The sequence below is a fragment of the Podarcis pityusensis genome (assembly GCF_964106645.2).
Source record: "Podarcis pityusensis genome assembly, chromosome: 3".
Lineage (NCBI taxonomy): Eukaryota > Metazoa > Chordata > Lepidosauria > Squamata > Lacertidae > Podarcis > Podarcis pityusensis.
Genome location: NC_138026.1, coordinates 62,996,460 through 63,022,934, shown reverse-complemented (window position 1 = coordinate 63,022,934; position 26,475 = coordinate 62,996,460). Strand labels below are relative to the sequence as shown.

The 26,475-nt window shown below is 41.3% G+C and overlaps 1 protein-coding gene across 5 annotated transcripts in view; it reads left to right on the top strand.

Annotated features, from left to right (window-relative positions):
* Positions 1 to 26,475, top strand: part of HIVEP2 (HIVEP zinc finger 2) — a 140,362-nt gene that overhangs the window by 73,364 nt on the left and 40,523 nt on the right. For all 5 annotated transcript variants that reach the window (XM_080998529.1, XM_080998532.1, XM_080998528.1 and 2 more), the window contains one exon: positions 23,666 to 23,761. The gene's annotated coding sequence lies outside the window, so the exon portion shown is untranslated. The remainder of the gene's footprint in view (positions 1 to 23,665; positions 23,762 to 26,475) is intronic.

Below are 26,475 nucleotides of genomic sequence, written 5' to 3'. Positions count from 1 at the left end.
ATACCCCACAGAGCCACTCTTGAGGTTAAGGGGCCCTCTGGAATGGTGTGTGAAGGGGCGCAGGGGGCTGCAATGGGATGGGATGGGGTGGGGTGGGACTAGGCCACTATTGCAGAAGTGGAAGTTCCTTTCCATACATGCACAAGTGAGTCATCTCTGGATCCAAGTTACTGAAAGGTATTGTGTTTGAGATGGCATTGAGTGATGTGAAGTGCCTTCCTCTAGCTTTGGGATAGTTTGATGGCGAATGACCGTCAAAACACCATAAGCTTGCGCATATGAATGTATGATTTAAAAAGTACCATATAGATTCTGGTAGAGAATGCAGGATTCTTTTTTAACACTTTGATCATGAATGGTCTATGCCTTAATTGACAAAGGTGTCATTGATGTTTCTAAAATGCATTGTAATAAATAAGTTTTAACTCTGGTTAATTTTGGCATACTTTTTAATTTTCAGTGTTGCTTGTATTTATAAATCTTTTAACTGAGCACATTAAAAAAGGTAATTAAATTGTCATTCTAATTTATGCCATTCCTGAAGTCAATCACCTAATTAAACTGAAAGAGCAGAGAAGTAGTTTCATAAGTATTTATTAAATAGCGCAACATTAATTATGCAGAACGTTCAAATGAAGTAAAATCGGAAAGGAATGAAACTGCCATTACAAAAGGGCTTTCTGTCCCTGCCCTTCTTGGTTTAATAAGCTGAGCCCTCCTTCTTAATAACATGACTTAAAAATAAATAAATAAATAAAATTGTCCAGTAGCACCTTAGAGACCAACTAAGTTTGTTCTGGGTATAAGCTTTCATGTGCATGCACACTTCTTCAGATACCTAAAAATATGACTTAAAAATATATTACTGATACAATTAATGAAATGAAATTTGTGAGAAATTATTATGGTAGTGTGTTTGGCATGAAATGCAAAATACATATAAAAAGACAAGAAGGAGCAAAAATTGTGGGAAAGTTACAGTCTAACAGCACTATATGCTCAGATATTTGTGCCATTGAGTTCAGTGGAACTTTCTTTATAATTTTAAAAACACTGTTAAGTGTGAGCTCATAAATTCTGGTGAAAGGGGAGTTCCCCACAACAGCATTAAAGTTAAATCAGGAGTAGGGCTTTGTCTTCCAATTCTGCTTGCTAGAAATTCATCAGAATTGAATTTCTTACTGGGATGATGTTTGATTAACAGTACCATCCTAACAGTGGATGGTGTTACGCTAAGTTTTACTCAGAATAAACCTGCTGAAATTAATGAACATGACTAAGTTAGGTCCATTAATTTTGATGGGACTACAGTGGTACCTCGGGTTACATATGCTTCAGGTTACAGATGCTTCAGGTTACAGACTCCGCTAACCCAGAAATAGTACCTCGGGTTAAAAAATTTGCTTCAGGATGAGAACAGAAATTGTGCTCTGGCGGCGCAGTGGCAGCGGGAGGCCCCATTAGCTAAAGTGGCGCTTCAGGTTAAGAACAGTGTCAGGTTAAGAACGGACCTCTGGAACGAATTAAGTATGTAACCAGAGGTACCACTGTACTGTGGAATACCACCCCATGTCTATTCAGAAGTTAGTCCCATTGAGTTTATTGAGGTTTACTCCCATAACCAATAGGTTTGTGTTAGGATTGCATCTTAATACAGCTGCCGTATAAAAATGTTAAGTTTTCCCCCCTGATTCCTATGGGTATAGAATTGGTCGCAGACCCCAACCCTCTGGCTAAACTTTGTGTGCATCATGATTTCTGTTCTGACCTTCTCTTTTCTGGAACTGTCTCCCAGTTGAGATGGCGTGAAGCAGGCTCTGCTCCTGGAAGCAGAGCAGCAACAAGACCAGTGGTGCTGTGTGGTCCTGAAAGGGCCTTTGGGGTCATGGCTGTTATGATGTATTGTTCTGCAGAGAACCATAATGTATGTCTCTGACTTAATCTTAGCTAATGGTTTCAAGAAGGAAGGACTTAAGGTTAACATTTTCTTCAACGATAACAATCATTCTGAAAGGCAATGCCTTCTGACTGTACAAGCTTTAGCAGGTTTTTGAATGTTGCCGTTGTGTTGGCAGCACCATTGCATGATGCTATAAAACTGAAAGTTGAAATAACAAGGTGAGAATTGCTTCATGAACTGTAAGCCGGATGTGGCTGTTTATTCAAGTAAAACATGAAGCTTGAGACTCCAGTGTAATATCTCTTTGAAGGGCCTGCAGGAAAGCTGCTTTGTCTTCTACTTGGCCATCGCAGCTGCACAAATTTATTGGTATTGCTCATGATAAATGCATAAAGTGTATAACCACAGCAAAACGTTATTGTTACTCAAAGTCCCAGGGCATGATCTGAACACACATGAAGCAGCAACCTTGCTGAAGGTATGTGGGCCTGGGCTAATGATCAGTGTCTGGTGGGAGACCTCCTGGAAGAAAGGTGGGATTGAAGTGTGTGTGTGTGTGTGTGTGTGTGTGTGTGTGAAGGAAGCCCAATATTGTGAGTGACAAACGTTGCCCATGGAATGGAATTTGACATTTGCGTTTTTCCTTTCCACATGGAATATATTTGTGTGCTTCCTTGTGCCAGTTTGTTGTGGACTTGGTTCTGTTCATGCATGAATTATTTTTGCAACTTCCACACAACATTGTCCTCATCAAAACAACATTGCATAGTTTCCCCTATTAGATTTACCATTTACAGTAGCTTAATCAGTTATCCCGGTTTTGCAGAGACAGCCTGAGTTAAGGATTCACAATTAATGCAGCACCATGAAAGCAAGAGTCACTATTTCATATACAGTGTTTATTACTTATGATTCAATACACCCGTCCCACAGCAAATTGAAGCCGTTGCACATATGGTTAATTTGAAGCCCGCAGCCACTAAGTCATGTTGATTTCAGTTGAGCCCAAGTTTGGGACTGTGAAGCACTTTGCATAGTTAAACTGATATACACATTGCTGGTAATGAAATAATACACATTTCATGAAAGCCCTTTGAACTTTTGTTAATCATGCAGCAACTTCAATGTAGCAGCAGTAAAGGTAAAGGTAAAGGTACCCCTGCCCGTACGGTCCAGTCTTGACAGACTCTAGGGTTGTGCGCTCATCTCACTCTATAGGCCGGGAGCCAGCGCCGTCCACAGACACTTCCGGGTCACGTGGCCAGCGTGACAAAGCTGCTCTGGCGAGCCAGAGCCGCACACGGAAACACCATTTACCTTCCCGCTAGTAAGCAGTCCCTATTTATCTACTTGCACCCAGGGGTGCTTTCGAACTGCTGGGTTGGCAGGCGCTGGGACCGAGCAACGGGAGCGCACCCCGCCGCGGGGATTCGAACCGCCGACCATGTGATCGGCAAGTCCTGGGCGGTGAGGTTTTACCCACAGCGCCACCCGCGTCCCTGTAGCAGCAGTAGATATGTACAAATGCAGTTCCAAGCCATAAGTAAGGATTTTTTTTGTTAAAACAAGGAAGGACTGTAGGGGTGTGTGTGTGTGTGTGTGTGTGTGTGTGTGTGTATCTGTGTGTGTGTGCACGTGCTAAAATTGTGTTTCCATCGAAACAGATGTTGGACATCCTGCTAATTTCACTGGAATCATGACTTCATGGCATATGTGCAGCTTATAGCCTTATTGCCAGCTGTTGAGCTCTATAATTATGGTAATTTTGTTCTTTCTCCCTGACATCTTCACACTCTTGCGCACATAAAATTTCTGTTACATTCAGAGATGCTCCAAAGCAATGTGATGTGTAAGGAAGGCGACTTCCCCTTTTACTCAGAATAGCATGGGGAAAAGATGAGTAAAGCCTATCAGACTAGTGGAAGTTCAGAGATGACATAAAGCAAGTTGGGTTATATAATGCATTTTAATGGTCAATAAGCCTTTCGGCTAAGCTATATTTTGGCAGCTTAACGCCTGTCTGTTTGTGTCATACTCTGCAGTTATCTCTTTCACAAATAAATTGTTCATGCCATGGTACCGCTAAGCATGTTTTCAGCTTCTTGAGCTAGCATCACACAGATATTCTCTTTTCACATTGATTATTCAGGCATATACACTAGTTTTGGGGTAGTAAATATAGATAAAGTCTCACTTATTTTTATGGACTTTGAAAACAAGCTGCTTATGCATTTAGTCACAGGAAATTCCTATTAATAAGTGAGTTGAACACTTAGATTTCCTCTGTTTCATCCTTCAAACCAAGAAAGTTGTTATCTATCTCTCATATTTGTACCTCTTAGCTATTTTAACTTCATGTAGAGAGATCTTTTCAGGTTGTTCTTAGAGAAGGGTAGATGTAAAAAGTGCCATGTAATATAATTAATTACTTTTCATAGGATGAAGGTAAAGGAAAGGCCAAATGCAAGTCCACCCCTCTCATTTTGACTCCAAATATTGGGGTTCTGTAGAACTTCAAAACTACATAGCTGTTTCCCATGAAGAACTAGAATGCAGCTATTGACTTTTGCATTTATAAATACTTAAAAGTCAATTTTCTAAAATCATTCCTACTGTCGTTGGTAAATATTTTCCAATGACATGATCCCCAATCAGCACCATATTCTTTGTTTTTAAGAAGGCCATATACTACAATTTCCAATTTCATCTTTTAAAAGTGTTTCTCTTTAAAGGACATGGCATAAATGACCTTGAGAAAATGTTCACCTGTAAGATGGGAAAAGACTCTCCCTCACATTGCAAAAATAGCTGGTGTAAGGTTCAGACACATTTTCTTTGTGTGGAAATTATTGATGCCCTTTTGTGATACCAAATCAAAGTGTTAGAACTTGCCACATGCCCCAATTAAAATGTGTAGCATTCCAAATTATAGTTAATGAGAAGAGATCATGGATTTCCCTGAGCTGTTGACATATGGCAGGACATAGTGCTAGCCCAAGACACTTTGCCTCATGAGATGCAGCATGAAACGAGACCTACCCCCCCACCCCCGTCAAAGTGCATAGTACTCAGGGATGGCAAGCAATTTAATCCAGTAATCATTTAAAAGTGAACTGTGTCCTAGCTGATGAGTACCAAAGGCAGTCATTTTAACAGTTGCACCTCTCTCCCTACCCAGTGGTAAAAATACACAATGAATTAAGTACTTAACAATTTGCTACCTTCATTACACCTGAAATCATCTGCCTGAGGTGCCTATCTCATTCTCCCTAGTGTTAGGATTGGCCCAGCTGAGGAGGGAAATCTTAAATGTAAAAAGCACAACATTCCAATACAGTGGTACCTCAGGTTACAAAGGCTTTGGGTTACAAACACTTTGGGCTGCAAATTCTGCTAACCCAGAAGTAGTACCTCGGGTTGAGAACTTTGCCCCAGGATGAGAACAGAAATTGCGGGGCGGCGGTGGGAGGCCCCATTAGTGAAAGAGCGCCTCAGGTTAAGAACGGTTTCAGGTTAAGAACGGACTTAAGTTCGTAACCTGAGGTACCACTGTATGGTGGTACCTCGGGTTACAAACATTCTTGGGTTACAAACACTTCGGGTTACAAACTCTGCTAACCCGGAAGTAGTACCTCGGGTTAAGAACTTTACCTCAGGATGAGAACAGTGTACACACTGCTGCCCCACAGAACTTGCAGTTTGACAGATGGGGAGACAATCAGAGGAAGAGGAAGGTATGATGACAGAAGCAGAGCTAACAGGAGAATTGTTTTCAAATGCAGCAATTCTTGCTCTGAGTAGGGAACGTGGACATTAGCTGAGGCTTTGGCATATCAAGTCAACCAATACTAATGAATGTTATTGTGTGCAATAACATACATAGGTGAGAAATCCTTCCAAAGCCTTCAGTAAAAAAATAGTGTAAATGGGATTAGGTGTTCATACAATATTTACTAGTTCTTGGAGAAAGTTGGCATTTTGTGGCACGTAGGAAGCATTGTCAATATCTTTGGCCAGTGCCTTTCCAAGATCTAAACAGAAGATCTAATCCTCCACTTGTAGTAATCTCTGGGTGACAGATTGATGTTGTGTAGGCTATGAAGACTGTGTTAATTATAATTGTGCCACTTCCATCAGTTGTTTCTTTCCAGGTTTTTTGTTTTCTTCCAAGCCTCCTGCTGTTTAATCTAACATGCACCCATGGCCTTACTTGGCAACCAAAGGATCCTCTCCTCAGAGCCACCCCACCCCCTGAAATCAGGCTTAACAGAAGCATTATATTCCAGCCAATATAATAGGTTGTGTGCTAGGTGCTTGGATGCAGTGCAAATATGTGGCAGCCACAAAAGTTGGTCTGGTTGGCATAGGTTTGCAACCCCTGATTATATGCCTGTATGCACATGCCTTTCCATTAAAAAAATTCTGCCAAAAGATTCGCTTTAAATGACAGCCAGTTAAAAACATAATGAAATAAAATAGATCAAAACATAGGAGCACCAGCAAACACTAGTTCTTGTATCTGTTTAACTAAAAAGTTATACCTATTGGTGGAAGATGTAAGAGCTTAAGAAGAGCCCTGCTGGATCAGAACAAACACCCATCTGGTCTAACTTAGCATCCTGTTCTCATAATGGCCAGCCAGATGTTTCTGGGAAGCCCACAAACAGGACATGAGTGCAGCAGCACCCTCCCCACTTGTGATTCTGAGCAATTGGTATTCAGAGACATAGTGCACTTGACCCAAAACCTCCCTTAGTGCAGAGTTCCAATGTCTGGGCACAACCAATGAAAAGACTCTTTGGAGTTCTTGCCAGATGCACATTCTGTGCTGCAGGACAGAGAGAAGGGTGACTCTTTGAAGTGGTCCTCCATTCAGCATCTTCAGAAATTCCTTCTAAAGATGGAAGAAGTGAGGGGAAAATAGATATATCATAGGGGTGTACACCAACTTGTATCTGTAGTTTTGGGGAATCGGCCAGCTCTGAGCCATTCTGTGTCTTTTCGTGTCAACTTGTTACCTGGGACCACATTAGATTTCTTAAAAACGAATCAGTACTGTTTTCTTCCTATTCATTATAATGTGAAACCTACAACAGCTATAACTCCCCCCGCCCCTTTTTCACAGAAGTAGATGGAATTTACAGATGCCACAGTCCCTCAATAGTGCATTAAGCCTGCCTAATCATAGTCACATTTATCCAGTGAATTTTGTGCAGGGTACCTTTCCAGTTTGTTTGGTGTTTTTTTTAAAAATGGATTTAAAAAAAAATAAAAATGCCAGAATTTGGATTGGGTAGTTTGGAGGTGGGATACACCTTCTGAGGAAATGAAGCTTGCCCATTTTCAAAATAAAATTTACAATGGTTTCTCCACAAGGGCAAATGTTGCTCTTCTTTCATGAGAAGACTAGATAACCATGGAGCTGAGGAGAGCACAATTCCCAGGAAGATTTGGGGATCTGGTTGCTCCAAGGGTCCTTAGTTGTGGGGTAGGCTTCTGCGCACGCACCCCCCCCCCAATTTTCTCAGTGAGAGAATTCTCCATTGACTTGTATTGGAGAAGGGAGTGATGTAAGATTAATATAAATTTTCAGGAATGGCTGGGGAAGGGAAAACGTCACCCTCCCAGTTCAGACTCTGTTACCCCCAAAGGTTATTGGTAGGAACTGGCATCTGCCCTGATGGGTTTTGGGGGATACACTCGTGGTCTTTCCATTGGGTTTTATAGGGAAACATATAGATTCATGTGAAAAGATACAGCTCGAATCAATGTGAATGGAGTGATTTCAGAAAATAATTCAATAATTCACTGTGATTTAAAGCTAGACCTGTCTGTTAAAAAGGAAAGCTCTCCTCCCCTTCCCCTCTCAAGATGTGGGTGTTTCCCAAGTCTGGCTTCATTTCTCTGCAGACACAGAAGAAACTGTTGTGGGTTTTTTGGACAACCAAGGCCACAGAGCTGGGTGAAAGGTTAGGGAGTCCCTAATCCACCTCAAGACACTTTTGTAACTGCACAGTCCAATTCAGAAACATTTCTCAAATCACCCTAATTTGCTTCGTAGTTTGGAGTAAACACAGTGCAGGCACACACCCTCCTATATGCTATAGAGTGGCTGGGTACATTCCTCTTTCTGTAGGGTTCAAAAAAGGTTGGATAATTGACTCATAAAGCAAATAACCTTATCTTGGCACAGTCAAGTTCTTCCTTCCTGTAGGGGGTGGGGTGGGGTTAGGGCTTCCTCCATCAAATGAATATTGGTTTGTTAATCTATATTTGTCATCTTCCCAGAGTTCTGTATTAATTAAACATAATTATCTGTAACATACCAATCCCTAAACAATAGCTCATAACTTTGTACTTTTTGATTCTTCACTAGTTGGTAGTTGGCAAGCTTTGTGTTTAATTGCTTGATAAGCACTTCTCAGTTACTTAATATATAAATGTAATGTTGTTTTATTTAAGAGATAAATACACTATACACACACACACACACACACACACACACACAGACACAATAATGAGCCTTTTCTGCTGCGAGCTTTTTACTTTCTTTTCCCTGATAAATTAAGGTGTAACAGACACGGATTGACATAGCTTCAGCGACATATTGAGGGTAGCAGTGTGGTAGGTCCTTCCTACTGTGCTCTGTTTCAGTTATGAACCCATTCCAGCTATCTGAAGCTACATTCTCAGGACTTGAGTCTGCATAGGTGTCCCTCATAATAGCCCTGCATTCCATACAGTTCTGTAGGATTAAAGTCAGTCTGAAATAGTTGCCTCTAGTCCAAGCTTTGCCTTCCTTTGTCCACATCTCATCTGATTTCCGCCACGCCCCTTAGATACTCATCTTTGGTGTGGTGTGTCAATTTAGGCTGCAGCAGCACCTTTGATTATTTCAGAGAACAATAGTCCAGAGCTTTTGCAGCAGACTAATTATAAAATCATATTGGTAGAACGCAGCCAGTGACGATGTGCAGGAGTCAGAGTTGTTTTCTTATGAAGTAGTTCATATGAAAGGGCTGTGTTGTAATCAATTTACACAGAAAATAAATCTGGTCTCTCCCAAATCTAGAAGGGAAATCAATTGCTTAGTCAAGGGCTTCTCAAGAAAGGATGACTTTACACTATTAAGTACTCAGGAGCAGCATGTAGAGGGGTCATCATGTCAGTTGCTCATCTCATGTTGTCCCTGTGGTGCTCTCTAATTCAATTCATTTTGACCTATCATTAAATTTACCTTTCCCTCTAAAGTTGTGTAGGCAGTTTTGTTTTCTGCATGCGTTTTTTTGTTTGTGCTTCCATCACATGGTTTAATGGGTAGCTAATAATACCTCAGAAGATAGAAACAGGATTCAATATAACCTTAAAGGTTTGGAGAAGTGAGCTAAAACTAACAAACTGAATTTACTGATTGGTATGTATGTCTCTTTGTCATGGCACGTTCCAATTTGAAACCTTCAGTTGATAAATATCCTGCTTAGGCTGATGAACATATGAGGTTTGAATATTAAGATATACATTGTTGAGTCATCCCATGGGCCAAGAACCAAATGATTTTGTTCAGCTTTGAAAATGTCACTTTTAAACCATGTTTCTTCACAGTGCTGTTTATGTGCTGGAGATAAAAGAAAAACAAGATGAAAAGGATATAAAAAGAAATAGAATCCATCCATGCTCAACCTTAAAAAATTGATAGTAATAGGACTTGTAAAAATGTTACTGGTTTCTAATCCATGAAGACAGAGTCTTTGTTTAGAATAACACTAGACCATGGTTTAGTTCTACCTGGATAAGACTAGCCTTCTCCTGAATCAGCACGCTTCTCCCCTCTTCTCCCCTGACACAGCCAAGAGGATCTGGCGTTTGCACTTTTAGTTACAACAGTTCACCGCTTTTTCTGAACCACAAATTGTGCATAATGCTATTGCTGTGCTGAATGCTGTACCTACTTTTGCAAAAGTCTTTGCTTCCTGTGAAAAAAAATTTCTGCCATTTTTGCAGTGTGCAGAAGAATTTTAGAGAATATTCAGCGGGGTGGGTTCTTTGCATTTATCCTACTGAATGTATGAGGTGGCAGAGTGGTCTTCTAAACCCGTATGGGTTTTTTGTTTGCCCACTGCAGCACAGAGCTTTCCCTTCAAAAGCTTACAACCTGGCAGCTACAGTGGTACCTCGGGTTAAGAACTTAATTCGTTCTGGAGGTCTGTTCTTAACCTGAAACTGTTCTTAACTTGAAGCACCACTTTAGCTAATGGGGCCTCCTGCTGCTGCCGCGCCACCGGAGCACGATTTCTGTTCTCACCCTGAAGCAAAGTTCCTAACCTGAAGCACTATTTCTGGGTTAGCAGAGTCTGTAACCTGAAGCGTATGTAACCTGAAGCGTATGTAACCTGAAGCGTATGTAACCTGAAGCGTATGTAACCTGAGGTACCACTGTACTTTGTTTCAGACTAGCTTTTTGCATTGCTCTGTTTATAGTAAATTGATGGTAAATCCAGCAGTGCCATGTATGGTGGGGTGGAGATGCCCTCCCAATGCCAGTATTTCTGCTTCTAACTTGGAAAGAACTGGGTGTCGGTGAGGTTTCTAGGTGCACAGGCAATGTACCTGAACAGTCCCAACCTCGCTCCCTACCTGCCTCACCCCAACCCCATGCAGGCAAGCAGCAGTGATGATTGTGTTGAAGGGGTGGTTTGGCAGCTCTTAAAACCGTGCGCCACCACGAAAATGTTTCTGACCCAAAAGCCCAAGACTGAAGCCACAAGGTATATTTCTTTTCTTTAGAAAAGACCTCCTGCATTTCAAGGAAGTGCTTTTTCTCAAGAGAAATTTCATTCCACATAGAGGAGAATTTAGCTGCATTCTTCTTCTATTTGCCTTTTCATATCTGAATGGATAACAACAACAACAACAACATTTTAAAAATTTATATCACAACAACAACAACATTTTTAAAATTTATATCCCACCCATCTGCTGGGTTTCCCCAGCTACTCTGGGCGGCTTACAACATATATAAAAACACAACAAAACATAAAAAATTAAAAAACAAAATATCCTATACAAGCAATGAATAAATTAATAGAAACCAACAACAACAACAAACAGCTTGCAGTTATACCCAAATTAAATAACCGTCAAACCCAAATAAACTTTTAACCAACACCAACCCAACAAAACCAAAACAGAGGAACCAAAATTAGAACTGTAAAACATTTTAGCCAGTTGCCCCAACCCTAGAGTTGTTCCAGCAATGTCCCTCTGGCCTCCCAGGAACCTTTTAGCTGTTCAAGGTGAGTCTGGGCCCTACCCTTCAGGCCAGGTGGAAATGGGGCTTGCAGCAGGGAGCTGGTCTTTCTTCCAGCACTCACAGCAGCAGCAATCACTGGGTTATTGGACGAAAAGAAAGCTACTCCCCTGCCCTGCTTGCTCCAACCTTGCATAAATACCCATCATACTGATATACTTTAAAATAGGATCATTTAAAACTTTTAAATTTTACCTGAAACTCCCTTCCACCCTCAGTGTTAGCCACTAAAGTTTTAAGAGTCACACGTTATAGCTGATTGCTTAGCCAAGATGTTGTAATTCAAGCACTGGGACTTCCAAGATTCAGAAGTTCCATGTTTTGGCAATCCCAACTTGGATAGAAACCAAAAGTCTGAGGTCATTCCCTCCTCCAGGGTGACATGTATGGACAAAGACCCACACATGACAAGTTTAAATTGGTGAGTAGAATGAGCATAAACTAAAAGGATAATTAATCAAGACATGCCACAATGTCCTATTATCCATAGCCAAGTAACTTTTTGGCGCTTGGACCAATGACATTCTTTGTAAAACACAGCCTAGCCATGTTGTCCAGAATCCAAAGAACTCCTAAATCATACCATGTGGGAATTATTTACTCCTCCCCTTAGAACAGCCAATTTAAAAGCCGTATCAGAAACCCATTTTAAAAGTCCCCTAGTTATAAGCTTGAAGCATATAAGCCCAAAGTGCCTTTAAGCATGAAGAACTGGTTTCATTGTGCTTTGGTTTTTAGCTGTTGCTGAGATTTTAGCTTCATATTGTTGCTTATAACAACAAAAAGATAATATTTTATAATATTGTTCACCCCTTACTTTTACTTGTTGCATTATTACTTTTAATGATGTGTGTAGCTAAAAATATGCTGCTAGACACTTTTGTATTCATTGTTGAAGGAAATAGTTTATAGTAAATTGAACATTTTAAATAAAAATTTATGATTTTATTAGAAATTATATTTGAATGTGTGTGTGTGTGTTCACATGCACAACACATATTAACACTTTGTGCTTCACCCTGTATACCTTAAATTAATGCTGTACACCTCAGTCTTAAACTCTGCCCCCAATCAACAGAGGTGTACTCATGAACAAGTAATAGACAGCAGCTCACTGCTAAACTACAAGTTGCTTTTTTAAACTCAAAGGAATGTAAAAGCAGCTGGTGTGCTTCTGACTTGACAAGCAAAAATGCACATATGACAACATGGCAGGCACATATTGTTGGATTGTATCCACGGTGCAAAAGAGATTTATGACTTCCATAGGAGAGAGTGGCTTGGACTTAAAGCTGTTTTGTCTGATGAGTTGCAATAGGGAATAACCTCATAAATTATAGGTGGCCTCTGCATCCAGACAGCTAGGGACCAGTGATGATATTTGGTAATATGATGGAATAAAGGCACCGCTATTGAAGAATGCAGAGCTATGGAGGCATTTGCCTTAATGTCACCTCTTTTGTTAAATGAAAATAAAACTGAAATGTGAATGATACAGTGGTACCTCAGGTTACAGACGCTTCAGGTTACAGACGCTTCAGGTTACAGACTTCGCTAACCCAGAGATAGTACCTCGGGTTAAGAACTTTGCTTCAGGATGAGAACAGAAATCGTGTGATGGCGGCGCGGCGGCAGCGGGAGGCCCCATTTGCTAAAGTGGTACCTCAGGTTAAGAACAGTTTCAGGTTAAGAACGGACCTCCAGAACGAATTAAGTTCTTAACCCGAGGTACCACTGTGCAGCACACCATTCCTATTTTATAAACTTTTTTCTGACAATATTGTGAGTCTGTCCTATCTTTCTCTGCTGGACTGTCTCATATAATGCAAAGCTATTATCCACATCTTTGGTTTTCATTTCAGGACTACAAGTACAGAGAAAGATAAAAATGGCAGGTGAAAAATTGCCAAAAGGCAGTGAGTGGCTGGGTTCCATGATAATTACATCTGAGATGTGAAAATAGGGATAAATGTTTCAATACCACTTTGCAAAATTCTTTGAGGAGTTTTTTTCAGGTTTGTGTGGTGGGCCACTTTTGGCAGAAGTACAAAGATAAAGAGATTTGAAAAGTCCGACATTAGAGGCCGGGAAAGGTTTGAGGGTGGGGGGAGGGGAGTTTTCAGGAGCAGCCTGTAACAGATGATTGATAGTGCCTCGTGAATCACAGAGGGAACTCTGTAGATTCAGACTTCAGGGACCACCATGGAAACGCTTGCTTCTGGGTCACTTTCCTGCAACACTAAAAGGATTGCCGCAATTACCTAAGTGGGTGAACAGCTCTGTGGATGGGGAAGCAGACTTTCAGGTAACCTGTTCGCAATATAAACCTGGGGGTTTTTAAGTCAATCAGAAAACCCAGAATGTGACCTGGTAGCTAATCTTTATACTGTACATGGCTCCTTTGGGAGAAAGGGGAGAATATAAACTTAATAAACAACAACAATGATAATAGTGCATCTTTATGCAAAGAGAGTAGTGAAGGCTGCTTCTAGATTTTTATGTATTTGTTCATGACTCGCATACTGTTGTTTCTCACATTCAGCCATGATGTGCAGAAGCCCATTCCATCTCTTTAGATTTTTTTGTTTGGAAAGAAAGCCTTTCGTTAAACATTTGGTCTTAACCCACAAATTTAAAGTTGTTTCTGCTTACTCCCACCCCCATCCATTCCATCAGCTACATAAAATTTCCAAAAAAAAATATGGTCATCCTTCCTCCACCTAGCTGGGCTTAAATGGCCAGGTGTGGCAGGCATGCCTATTCACCCTTCTGCGAAAATACAGGTCACAGGGTTCGTTTCCCATCTGTTAATGAAACCTCAGTGCAGTAATGTGTCTGTACACAGGAGCCTTGTCTGATGGATTTGGCACCAAGTGTGTTTTGATTGTGCCCAGGCTGAATTCTGCACATAAGACGGCTTTTAGAAGTTTGTTACAAACATATTTTAGCTGCATAGGGAACAAAGGGTAGGCAGTGATATGCAAAGATAGAAAGTCTCTATTTTATTTTCAGATAACAATTTCTGTGCCTAGCAACGCAAACATCCGGGGGGTAGGGAGAGAAGGCCAGCTTGGAGGAATTTGCAGGTTTCCCATGGTGACAGATTTCTCTTGTTCCTGGGCATCTCTCTTTCTGGCTGGTGCTCTCCATCCCTGGCTAATCGCCAGCTTCTCAGGGCAGGTTAGCATTTGTTCTGACTGTGGAGATCTAGTGCTTCTGCCAGCTATTTTGCAGTGGGCTCAGGCTCCCACAGAGTGCCTTTCCTGGGAGATACTTTTTGCCATTCTAAGTGGTTGTTAGGAACATCTAAGGCACCTGGTGCTCCACAGCTTTTCCTGTTGACAGCTCCAAAGGCCTCTCTATATTTATTTCCAATTTTGTCTCTCAGTTGTATGGCACATTTCTGGCTTCCCTGTCATCAGAAGGCAAGCTGGAAGTTTTTCGGTGGCAAGTTCTTGCAGTGCTTTGAATTTGCAAAGTACTTAATGGTCTTTATTGTGCTCACCTTTCATTGTTTTTTACCCTTCAACAGCCCTGGTAGGTTGTTATTCCTGTTCAGCAGTGTGGAAAAATGAGTTTGAGCCTGAGGTCACTGTGGCAGAGATGGCATGTTAACCCACATCTGTGGCATCAAAGTGTTTTATCTTTTACTTGTCATAGTGACTCCTATCATGTCATAGTGGCAGAAAGAACTGCAGGGTTGAGATGGCAACTGCTCCTTACTCCAGCCCAGATCTTGTGGCAGCTGCTGCTGTGTGTTGTTCTTCTTTCTCCTCCTGCAACTTACAGAAATACTTTGCCTATCCTATGATGTCACCATATTACATGTTTTTCCTGTTCCACATACGATGATACAGGATTGTTTATTGGCGTTTTGAGTTGCATGGGGAACATTGTCTGGGGCCAGACATTATTCATTGATTTGCTTTAGCATTTTATATTCACTTTAATGATTGTTTTATGTATGTTTTCAATTTACAGTGTTCCTGAATACTTTTTTTTGTATCCAAACAGAAAGAGCAATTTGCATGAAGGGGGGAAATCATTATTTGGGGGCTACCAGTTTGCGGCTTTGCCTCTGCCCCTATGTGTTTTGCTCTTTGGTGTTGCTCCTCCTTCCTTTCTACATGTGGATACAGCACCAGCCATCCTGCTGTTTTTGCACATCAAGCCTGGCTAGCTAGGGCATGAATCCCAGCTGGTGGTGTCTAAATTGCTATTTGCACTGAAGTTTGTGGTTAGGAGGATGTGCACTTTCTAATTTAGCCCCTGGCTAGAATAAAAGAACTGGCCTTATGAAGAGCAGCATAAAAATGGTGCTCTGGACAGACAGAAAAATGGTTTTATTTATAGGGAGTTTGTAGGAGATTTGCATTTAATGCAGTTCGAACCAACTGTTTAGAAGTTTGTTTTCAATGAGCTATTTTATTTCAAAACAAATACGTCAATAAAAGATTATGGATGAACGTACAGGCAACTGAATGTAAGCAGCATCTTCTGTACTGAGCCCTGTGATTAGCAAGGATCTCACAGTATGATGCCAGGAGAGACTGCGGAAGCAAAGCAGTAAACAGGATGGAGTGGATGGTTCAAAGCATTAGCCCCAGGGACACTTTGGTGGTTGAAACTGGCCCCAGCACCACCATTGGTGCTGCTTTGCTGGTGCTTTACCCTTATCCTTACAGTAGCAACTGGCCGCTGTTTGCATTGCTGAACCCTACAGTGTAGTGCTATGATTGTGCTGCCTGTTGATATAAATAAAATCCAGAATAGTAAAGGTAGTACCTTGGGTTAAACGAACTTGTTTAGTGAAAAGAGTGTGTTCCTGTTTTGAGCTGTAATGGATTTTCTGACATAGAATGGAAAGCAGTATGACTGATTTGTTATTTTCTGCAGACGGATGGGTTACTTTATAAATGGCAATGCAAATTCTTTGTGGAAGTAGCACAGGGGTGGGAACCTTGTTTCAGGCCAAAAGCTGCATTTCTTCCCGAACAGTCTTCCCAGGGCTGCATGCTAGTGGTAGGCAGGGCCAGAGGCAAAAAGTAGGTGGAGCAAGGAAGGTGTCTATGCTTCAGCAAAAATCATGGTTTCTAAACATACACCTTTCTCCATCCAGGCAACCAAGAGGCATTTCAAAGTTCAAGAACACATTCTAGCTAGACAAAAGCACTTGAGGAGTATTGGTGGGTGTGGCATAGGAAGCAAGAATGTGTCCTGAAAAGGAGACATGGCCAGGGGAGTGGTCCAAGGACCGGGTGGTGAGGTCTGAAGGACCACATCCAGCCTCCAGGCCCTGAGGTTCTCCACCTGTGAAATAGACAGTGTCCAGTCATGTAATATACCATGCCAATCAGTTTTGTAAACATGGTTTAACAGGAATCACCTGGTCTTCTACAATGACCAGTTTCTCCTGAGAAGGCATATTCAGAAGCATTACATCTAGTTCTTTCTTTACTGCATTTGCTGGCATTCCTGGGTCACATCCCTGCTATTTGCAGGTAGCTGAAGGAACCAGCACACAAAAGAGGTGTATCTCTAGAATCGCATGTTACAGTTGATGCAGGGATGCAATTTTAAATGGTATCCCTGTGTTGAGTTCTCTCTCTCTCTCTGTTAAAATATAAGAATACTTAGTTGTGACATGATATCAGTGTTACACATTTTCCCTTTCCACATCAGTGGCTGCCATTGGTGAGGGCAGGGCAATGTACAGTACGCAGTGAGCTTATTGCACAGATCAATACTTACTATATGTTATGAGAGAGGAAGAGAACAATGGCATGGTGGTGCCATTTTTAATTTTTTTTTTGAAGCATCTCTGTGGCCCTCCTAATTAGTATTTCCATGGCTGGTAAAGTGATAAACTTCCCATTATGTTATTGTTATTATTATTTTAATGTATTTCTCACCCTTCATCAGATCCCAGGGTGGGTTGCAACAATTAAACACTCAATATGAAAAACAGTTAAAGCAAATTAGTCACGGAAATAGAGTGAAACATATCTCTCAAGTGTCATGATATAGTGGAAACTATAAAATGACAACGTCAGGCGCACCTTGTGGGTAGTGAATTCCACAACCTTGAAGAATTCCCAGACCACCCACCCAACCACACCAAACATCTGAGGGCCCCCTCTGCTGATCTTGGCATCTGAGAAGTCTTGTAGGGAAGCAAGCAGTCTTCTAGGTATTTGGGACCTACTTTTTTAGGGCTTTAAACACTAATGTGAGAGTCTTGAGTTAGGCCTGGGAACAAACTGTCTTGACATTCAGCTGCTTTAAAACAGTGGCTGTTTGAGTTCTAAAAGTGAGCCCAAGTCAGTAATCTGGCTGCTTCATTTTGGTCCATCTGAAGTGTTGTTGTTGTTGTTGTTCTTGTTTTTAAGGAGGGGTGTTAGGGAGAGAAATAACTTCCCATTGTATAAAACGAAAGCTGACACATTATGCACTGTGACACCACTTTTGAGTGTTCCCACATGTGATTTTTACGATGCCCTGGTCATATTCTGACCCTTAGTTTGCAGGACTGAAACTCATTTCTTAAAAGCAATTGATTGATGAGAATGCTCAGATATCTACTCATCTAGGTAATGACACAGCAGGGGCTGGGTACCCTCACAGGTGAGGCCCAAGAGCTTGAACTGAGGCAGAAAGTGACTGAGGGTATCTTTGTGGGATTCCACCTTGGCCTGCCTCCACTAATGCTAACCTGCACCTTCTTTTCTCTCCCACAAATCCCCATGAGACTCCCCTCTCTCGAGCCATGGAATATTTTGCTTCTCTGTCACCATGGTAATGTTTCCACCTCTGTGTTCAGGGCTATTCCCTCAGGCCCTGGCTTCCCACAGGAGGGTAACCCAAAGGATATGTAGTACACTTAACTGCCACTAAAATCAATGAGACCCCAATTGTTTGGATTTATGTTTATACAGGCTTTCTGTGGTTCACACCCACAACTTGTTCCACCTTGTAAAACTATTCGAAGATTATATTGTAATTGGAGGTTTTGGAGTACTTTTTAAATTTTCATATAATGGAACATAGAATTTATTGCTTGCCACATTTCAATGCCTTGAGGTAGTTTTATATAAACCTTTTTTTAAATTTTAATTTTTTAAAAAATAATTTTATTTATTATTCCAAACAAGAAAAACATAAAAGAAAAAGAAAATATATACTGTACATTTTAAACACTAGGTTTACAGAAAAAGGAGCAAAGAGACTCAAAAGAAAGCAAAAATTAACATTTTTTGTTAAAAAAACAACAACATTTGCCTTATCTGAAACTGGGATAAAATAGGCCTCATTTATTTAAAACAAAGCAAAACAATGAGGTGTATTTGACAATCCCTCCAATTTAACATAAAAAAGAAAATGAAATTGTATAGGGAATTATTATTTAGTGGCACAACTAGTCAGGAGACTGTCTTAATAAACCCCACTGTCATTTTTTATGGCATTTTCTCTTTGCACCAGTACTTTACCTTAATTCCAAAGCCTCCCAGGCATAGGAATAAAAAAATGAATACTACATGAATATTCATCACAGTGGGCCCAATTAGGACTCGGTACCTTAGACCCACCATGTTCTTACCAGTCGTTTATTGTTTTATTTTTAGTAATGCCACCCTTTGCCTGCACCACAACTTCCTGAGGTGGGACAAGCATGTACTAGGTCTAGCCAATAATAGTCTGGGGGATCCAGTTATATGCTGGTGCTGTTTTTTCTTTGCCTCCGTTACAAAATAAATGTTCTTAGAAAATGACATAATGAAGTGATAAAATGCAAGGGGTCTGAAGCCAAAACATATGTTTTCTTATATGCCCAAATGCTTGTAGAGACCACTGTTTACATTACTGATTAGTAACGCATTTGTCGGTTTGTTCTTGCTGCAGATAGCAAACACTGAAGGGAGAGAGGGGGAATAATACCCAGAATCCTCCAGTTGCAAATGGGTTCCAGACTTGTTTTATCCTTTACATTTCGACACTGTATTCCTTCAAAACCACATCTGCATTCTGCATGATGGTGGGAATCCCCTTTCTAATCTGATGTCTTGTCTACATACTTTTATGCATTTAACTCTTTTGATGAAAACAGAGCAATGGGCCCACTAAGTCTTTCCCGTGGCTTGTGGCAGGTATTCATGTGGAAGCAGCAGAACTACTGCAAATGTAAATGCATGTACAGTACGGGCAGCCGGTTTGCATAAACATGAGAGGTCTTCTGACAGACTGTCCACCTAACTTCCATCTCATCAACACTGGGAGTGGGGGCAAAGAAACTGGAGGCAGGGGTGTCAACAACAGGATTTTCTGCTCCAGGACACTATATGGGGAGACAGAAGTGTGCACAGACTTACACAACATTGCATATGCAGCTTTGTATCCTCTTTTGCAGAGGTGGTGGAGGGCCCCAAAATAAATTTGGGATCGTACACAGTGATGCAGTTTGTATTGTTATGGATTTGGGGCAGATCCCCCTATAATTTAGTCAATGTTATAATTTAGCTAATATTTTATGGGAAGATGCCAGGCACAGTTTAAGAAAAAAATAAAGGCTATACCTGTATTCCTTTTTAGGATATCAGCTAATAGAGGTGCCATTAAGAAACAGATCAGATAACTGGGCCGTTGAGAGCAATTGAAAATGCAAATACTGTCATTCCCCTGGCTCTGAGTAATGGACAGAGACAGGGAAAATTGGGGAGGTTGCCAGGGTTACAGTGGGCATGTTGTCACCACAGGAAGAAAGTGTCCTTTTGCAGGAGGTTTTTGAAAAGAGCAAGAAGAAAGGGAGGGAAGACAGGACTCCATGCGGACTGGCTGGGAGAGGTTGTACCCAGAGACCAGGGGGCATGGCTGGCTTCTACTCTGGACTCAAGCTTGCTGAAGCTATGGGAGAAGCGACAAGAGACAGTCTTGGTGTGTAATGCTCTATACTCCCCCCATCAAGGCTCAGGTGCATATATGCGTAAATAAAACCATATTGCTTAAGACACTACAGTCTCTGCTATGCCTCATTTATCCAAAGGAAACACAAACCCTGGTTAAGTACCAAGAGGCCTGGAATCTTGCACTGCTCAGCAGAGATTGGGGTAGCCCATAACAGTATGTTAACACTAAGCCAAACCGCAGCTCAGCCTTAATGCAAGGCTTCCTGGAGAAGAGATCAGAATCGTTGCAGTTCTTCCCCGCTCCTCCTATGACTGTGCTACTGTGAGCTAAGCAATGGTTTGGCTTAGCCTGCTGTACAAACTGGGGCTTGTGGTTTGTTTCGCTCCAGCCAAACCACAAAACGTAAACCGAAGAACAAAACTTGGTCGCAGCTCGTGGTTTTTTCTGGGGTGGGGCAAACCGTGAGCCTAGATTTGAATGACATGGCAAGCCCAGTCATGACTTAGCTCACAGCAGTGCAGCAGGAAGAGGACTTAAGAAGGAGCTCAGCAGCTGTGATCTCTCCAAGAGCCCACACGCTCGCCCTAAGCTCAAGGTGACCAGGTGAAACTTTCTCCAGAATCACATTTGTGTGTCAGAAAAGGCTTCACTAGTTTAATTTCTGCCTCTCACAAGAGCCCTGTTCTTATTCAGTGCCAACCCTAAACCAGGAAGTAACCTCAAGTTTCATGAGTTGTAAACCTGTTACGTCAGTGTAGGTCTTCCATCAGTTCATGCAGGGGTTCATGTAGGCCACACTCTCTGAACCATAATGGTCCACCCCCAGCAATATGGTTCAGCTAAGTATGGAGTTTATTTACATTCACATTAACAGGGTAATTTTAAAAAAATGTTTACATACTAAGAAAACAACAGTATCATTTTTGCATAAAACGAAACCCGGGTTATAGAAAGCACATGAGTTTTCTATCACGTTTTGCTGTTGGAAGGACACATCACTGTTCAATCACAGCTACAATGATTTCAAATTGACAAAAATAATAATAATCCTCACTTGTCTACCAGGGACAATGAAAAGAAAAAACAGCTTCAGAATGGCGTAAGATGTCCCTTTAAAATTGCGCATGTAGCCTCTTCTTCATTGATTCCAGAAAAAAAAAGTACATGTATCCAGGAAGACCCCCCAAACATCTTCAAAATCAACAAGCTCCTTCTCCATTACCTCTTGGTTGGTCTTCCCTGATGCACATTTAATTTTTTTCAATAGCTATGAATTGGCTAAAAACACTGAAAGGCAGGAGCAGGCTCATATCTCGCAAAACAATTGCTTCGAATAGCACCTGCACATCTCACATAATTTTCATTCTGCAAGGGTTAGAGTGTTCCATTTATTTATTTAAAAAAACTCAAGCTCAAAGTTTGCACAGCCGTACCCTGCTTTGGCAAACCCGAGGCAGAGAATAGAAAATTCCCTCTTGCCCCTGGAAACATGACCCAGACCTTTTGAAAATTGGAGCTTCAGCCAAACCTGTGGTCTCTGAATGTTGTTACCCTCCCAGCAGCCTTAGCACCATAGCCAGTAGTAGGGATGATGGGAGTTGTAGTCCAGAAACATGTGGAGGGATACAGACTCCTGACCTACCGCTATTCTAAAGGAACAGCTGGCATATTTCCAAATTCCCTTCTGTTTCTTTACTTCAGCACCTGAAATTATTATCCTGATTTAGTAACAATTCTATATTTGTACTAGGAATCCCAAAGTTTGTAACATGCTTTTGTTCAATATCTCTGGCCATTTTCCAGAAACTCACTGTAAATTCTGAAACCCATCTGACCGTTCCATTATTTCGCTGTCATTGTACCAGAAATGTATCAACAGTCAATGTGTGTTTGGGGTCCGTTTTCCTTCCTGAACCTGCTTTCAGATTGTACCTCTGAATGTGTAAACAAATCATACAATGAGATGCTCGAAGGGACCATTAGAGGATGTATCACATAAGCAAGCTTTATGACATCTAGAAGCTTTGTTTCCTTAAAATATAATGCGGGTTTCTTAAGTCTGTGTGCATAATACAGGATTCTTTCTGTTCCATTGCATCTGCGCAGCAGAATTCAATATAGCTTGTTCCTGCCTACCTTTGAGGATTCTACCATAGCAATATACCTAAAAAAACATTCTTTTCCCCAGATTTAATGGAAAGCATGGGGGTAGGAGATTAAATTGCCTTAATTTAGAAACAGCAATAGATGTTATATTTTCTACCCTCTTTCATCCCTTCCCCATAATCTATTTCCTAGGACAGATAGTTGAGCTGAGATGTGGCCAATTAGTTTTGTGAGGGCTGACATGAAATTTTTAAACCAAGACACTAAATTTCTTGCAAGTGTTGTTCCTAAAGAGAAAATAATTCTATCTGAAATTTAAAAGCACACTAATTGGAAGTACTGTATGTAAATTGCAAGCAGCTTTTAGGCTCCTGGGCAGCATACCCTGGGTTCAAGTTTGCTCATCTGGTGTTGTTTTGTTGATTATTACCTACTTACTGAATTTAACATGCATTAGAAATATGAGCGGAAAAGAAGGTTAGAAGTATTACATAGATATTAAAACCTCAGTGCATATCTGGAACATCCATAAAACATGAAGATGCCATTTGTTGCAAAACAATTTGGAATAACTGCCCTGAAAGTGCATTTGGAGTTTTTTGTGAGCTTAAAGCACCAGGAATGTAAATTTGCAAGATGCTGCCACAACTTCTTGGAAGGCAATTAATGCAGTGCAAAAGGAGCCATTTTAAGAACAAATGACTGTGAGATACGCATACAAAATGAGGGATCCCAGATTTTCGAAAGCACATTTTTCAGTTGGCAACAGTTTTTTTTTTTTTTAAAGAAATTGTTATTAAAACCATAGTTAGAATGGTGTAAGAGCCCAAGCCTAGGGAAAATGTTTATATCACAATTTGAAATCTGCACATGCCCATTGTTAAAATTACATGCTTTGTGGGGGGTGGGGGGAATGAACAAGTTTATTTGATGTGTGTCACTTAATTATTTATTTAGTTTTATGTGTAGCCATCTCCCTTAGTCTCTGAGGGGTGTGAGAGGGTTATTTTTCCTTCAGTAAGCTAAGAAGTGGAATTTGCTTAAGAAGTGGTGGTTTCTATTTATCAACTTAAAAACAATTTACAGTGGTACCTCAGGTTACATACGCTTCAGGTTACATACGCTTCAGGTTACAGACTCCGCTAACCCAGAAATAGTGCTTCAGGTTAAGAACTTTGCTTCAGGATGAGAACAGAAATCGTGCTCTGGTGGCACGGCGGCAGCAGGAGGCCCCATTAGCTAAAGTGGTGCTTCAGGTTAAGAACAGTTTCAGGTTAAGAACGGACCTCCGGAACGAATTAAGTACTTAACCCGAGGTACCACTGTACTCAGGAACTCTAAAGCAAACTCTGTACAGTCATCAACAGTATTGTGTACATTAGACTGTGATAAAAAATGGATGATATTGCTCAACCTCCTCTGAACCTTTTTATTATTGTTGTTTTAAATAGGTGCAGAATATTCTGGAGAGCCATTTTTAAACTGGATTAATGAACCAAGTAGTCATTGGACCATTATTCACTTTCATCTCTGACATCAACAGAGAGGTAAGAAACTAACAGTTGTCGTATGTTATTTCCAGCATGCTAACATAGCTATGATGAGAGGACATTGCTTTTATGTGTCAACGTTTCAGTTATGCATTTGTTTGGTACACTCATTCATGTACAAGATTGAAAATGTGTATACACTTATTGCTGTTTTTGTTTGTACATGTCACACTAAGACAATTTATTGTCTAGAACACATCACTTCTGAATGCTGTTAATGCAGTATCTTGGCCTTATGCCGAAGCTGGGTTCAGGGGGCACCAATTGCAGCATATCATTGGGACGAATCAAAAGGTTACACCTTTGCAGAATATCATGGCACCAGGAGAATGAGGTCGAGAATGATGCTCAGAATGGTTTGGCTATGGGTGAGCAGGCAGGGTCCCTGAAAGTTGTTGTAACAGCAACTGCCTACTTAACTGCTTTTATACTTAAGTGTACAAGTTGATCAACATGACCTATTATGCATGGATTTGTTAGAAGATATTTCTAGGGTTCCCTTAAAGGGGGAGTGTCTGGAAAGCAGTCCAAGCACCACACCTCCTGCTCTGAATAGCAACGTGGTCTTTAGAAGCACCTTAGTACTGGTGGAATCTAACCCAGACTTAGTGGGGCAAGGCAGAGACTACAGTGCAAGTGTCTTGATCCTGCTAGTAATATCTGATTCATCCATTGTGAAAATGAGAGGACCTCTTCTCCTCTGTAGGAAGAACTTTCCAAAGACACACGATAACGTTCAGGTCAAAGCTTCAGAGATTAGGTACTGAAAATGAAAGAGTACTTTTAAATATATAAAACATATTAAAGCATTGCATTGCACCCTTCTGGTGCAAAGGCATTGTTCAAGGCAGCTAGCCTCATCTAAAATCTAAAGTACCATTGATGCTGTCATTGCTTAGATTTTGGCTTATTTGCAAACTTTTCTATTCATTTAGCCTTTGCAGGGGACTGACATGCTATAATGTGAGGTATACATTGACAGCTCTTATTTGTTGTTGTTATTGTTGTTGTTGTTGTTGTTGTTGTTGTTGTATTATAGTATTTGTTGTTGTGGAGCATGATCTGGTATGCCCGTAACATCTTTGCAGCTGTGTTCTGGACCAGCTGAAGTTCCAGAAACTTTTCAAAGGTGGCCTTTTGTACAGCTTTTTTTGCCTTGGTGCAACTAAGACCAGTGTTCCCATGTGTTCCTCTGACCTCTTCAGGAATAGGCACAGCTGGTGTAGCACATTTGGCACAGCTGCCACCAAGTTATCCTCATGTAAAGCTAAATCCAGGATCAAATCTGTTTCTTCAGGGGAGCTATTGCTTCCTACAAAATACTCTGAATCCCTATACCTGAGTCAGGCCCTTTCCTGATCTGGAGAGTGTCTGTCATGTCTGGATTAAGCATTAATATGTTAGCCCTCTTCCAGCCAGCTACTGATACAGAATGTCAGCATCTTCCTTGGTATTAGGTGAAAGGAAGAAATAGAGTTGCATGTCATCTGCATATTGATTATGTATAACACACCCTAAACCAGGGGTCAGCAAACTTTTTCAGCAGGGGGCCGGTCCACTGTCCCTCAGACCTTGTGGGGGGGGGCGGACTATATTTGGGGGGGGGGGAATGATGCAAGAGTACCACGAGCCCTGGTGGCTGCGTACCTGTGTCTTGAGAGCGGCGGCGGCTGGACGATGAGTGGCGCGCGAAAGGGCTCTGGAGAGGGGCTGCTTAAAATGGCGGCCGCTTGAGTGCTGCTGCTGCTGGCACCAACAAAGCCCAGCCCCCTTCCTCCTCTAGGCAAGGCGGGGAGAAGCCAGGAGGAGGGAGGGAGGAGGTGGCACCGGCGCCGTAGGAGGGAAAGGGAAAGAATACACACACTGGCAATCCACACGGCAATTCCCAGACCATCCGCAGGCCGGATCCAGAAGGCAATTGGGCCTGACCTGGCCTGTGGACCTTAGTTTGCCGACCCATGCCCTAAACCTTTGGACAGTCTCTGCTAAATAAGGTGAGGGATGATTAACCTTGCAGGTCACCATCAGCCAATGGCTAAGGCACTGAGCAGGAGTTCCCAGTATCACTTCCTGGAACCATCCCTCAAGGAAGGACTGGAGCTATCGCAGGGCAATTCCTGCTAATCCCATACCAGTCAGTCCAGAAGCATATTGTGGTCAAAGGTATCAAATGCCATTGAGCGAATCAACAGGAATGTACTCCTTCCATCCAGTTCCCAGCAAAGGTCATTTAGAAAATGTAGCAAGTGTAATATTTGAATTAGAATTACAGCTGCTAGAAATGATTTTTTAAAAGTTAGCCACATATAAAAACTTATTTAAAATTATTTGAACTGTGTATGTAGAATAACATTAAAGCCTTTAAGAAAATATTTTATTGCCCTCTGAATGTTGTGTGTGTGCCTGGATTTCTCCAGCACAAATGCAGCTTCCGCTAGGCTGATTTTTAACACACTGCTGTGATTTGGGGAAAAACTGGCTCTGCATTCACGCACATTTGCATCTCACTCCACTCACTTCTGTGCAGAAAGGGACCAGAGTTATCTCCAGTGTGCTGTTCGCTTCTGGTGGATAACCAGTAAAAACATCAAAATATTGCTTCCAAAGTTTGTGGGGTGTGTTACCTTACAAGACCTTAGAGAATAAAACCTGTAGACCACAGGCTAAAGCAACCACAATGGAAAGTTTTTCTTCTCCTAAGTAGAAACATA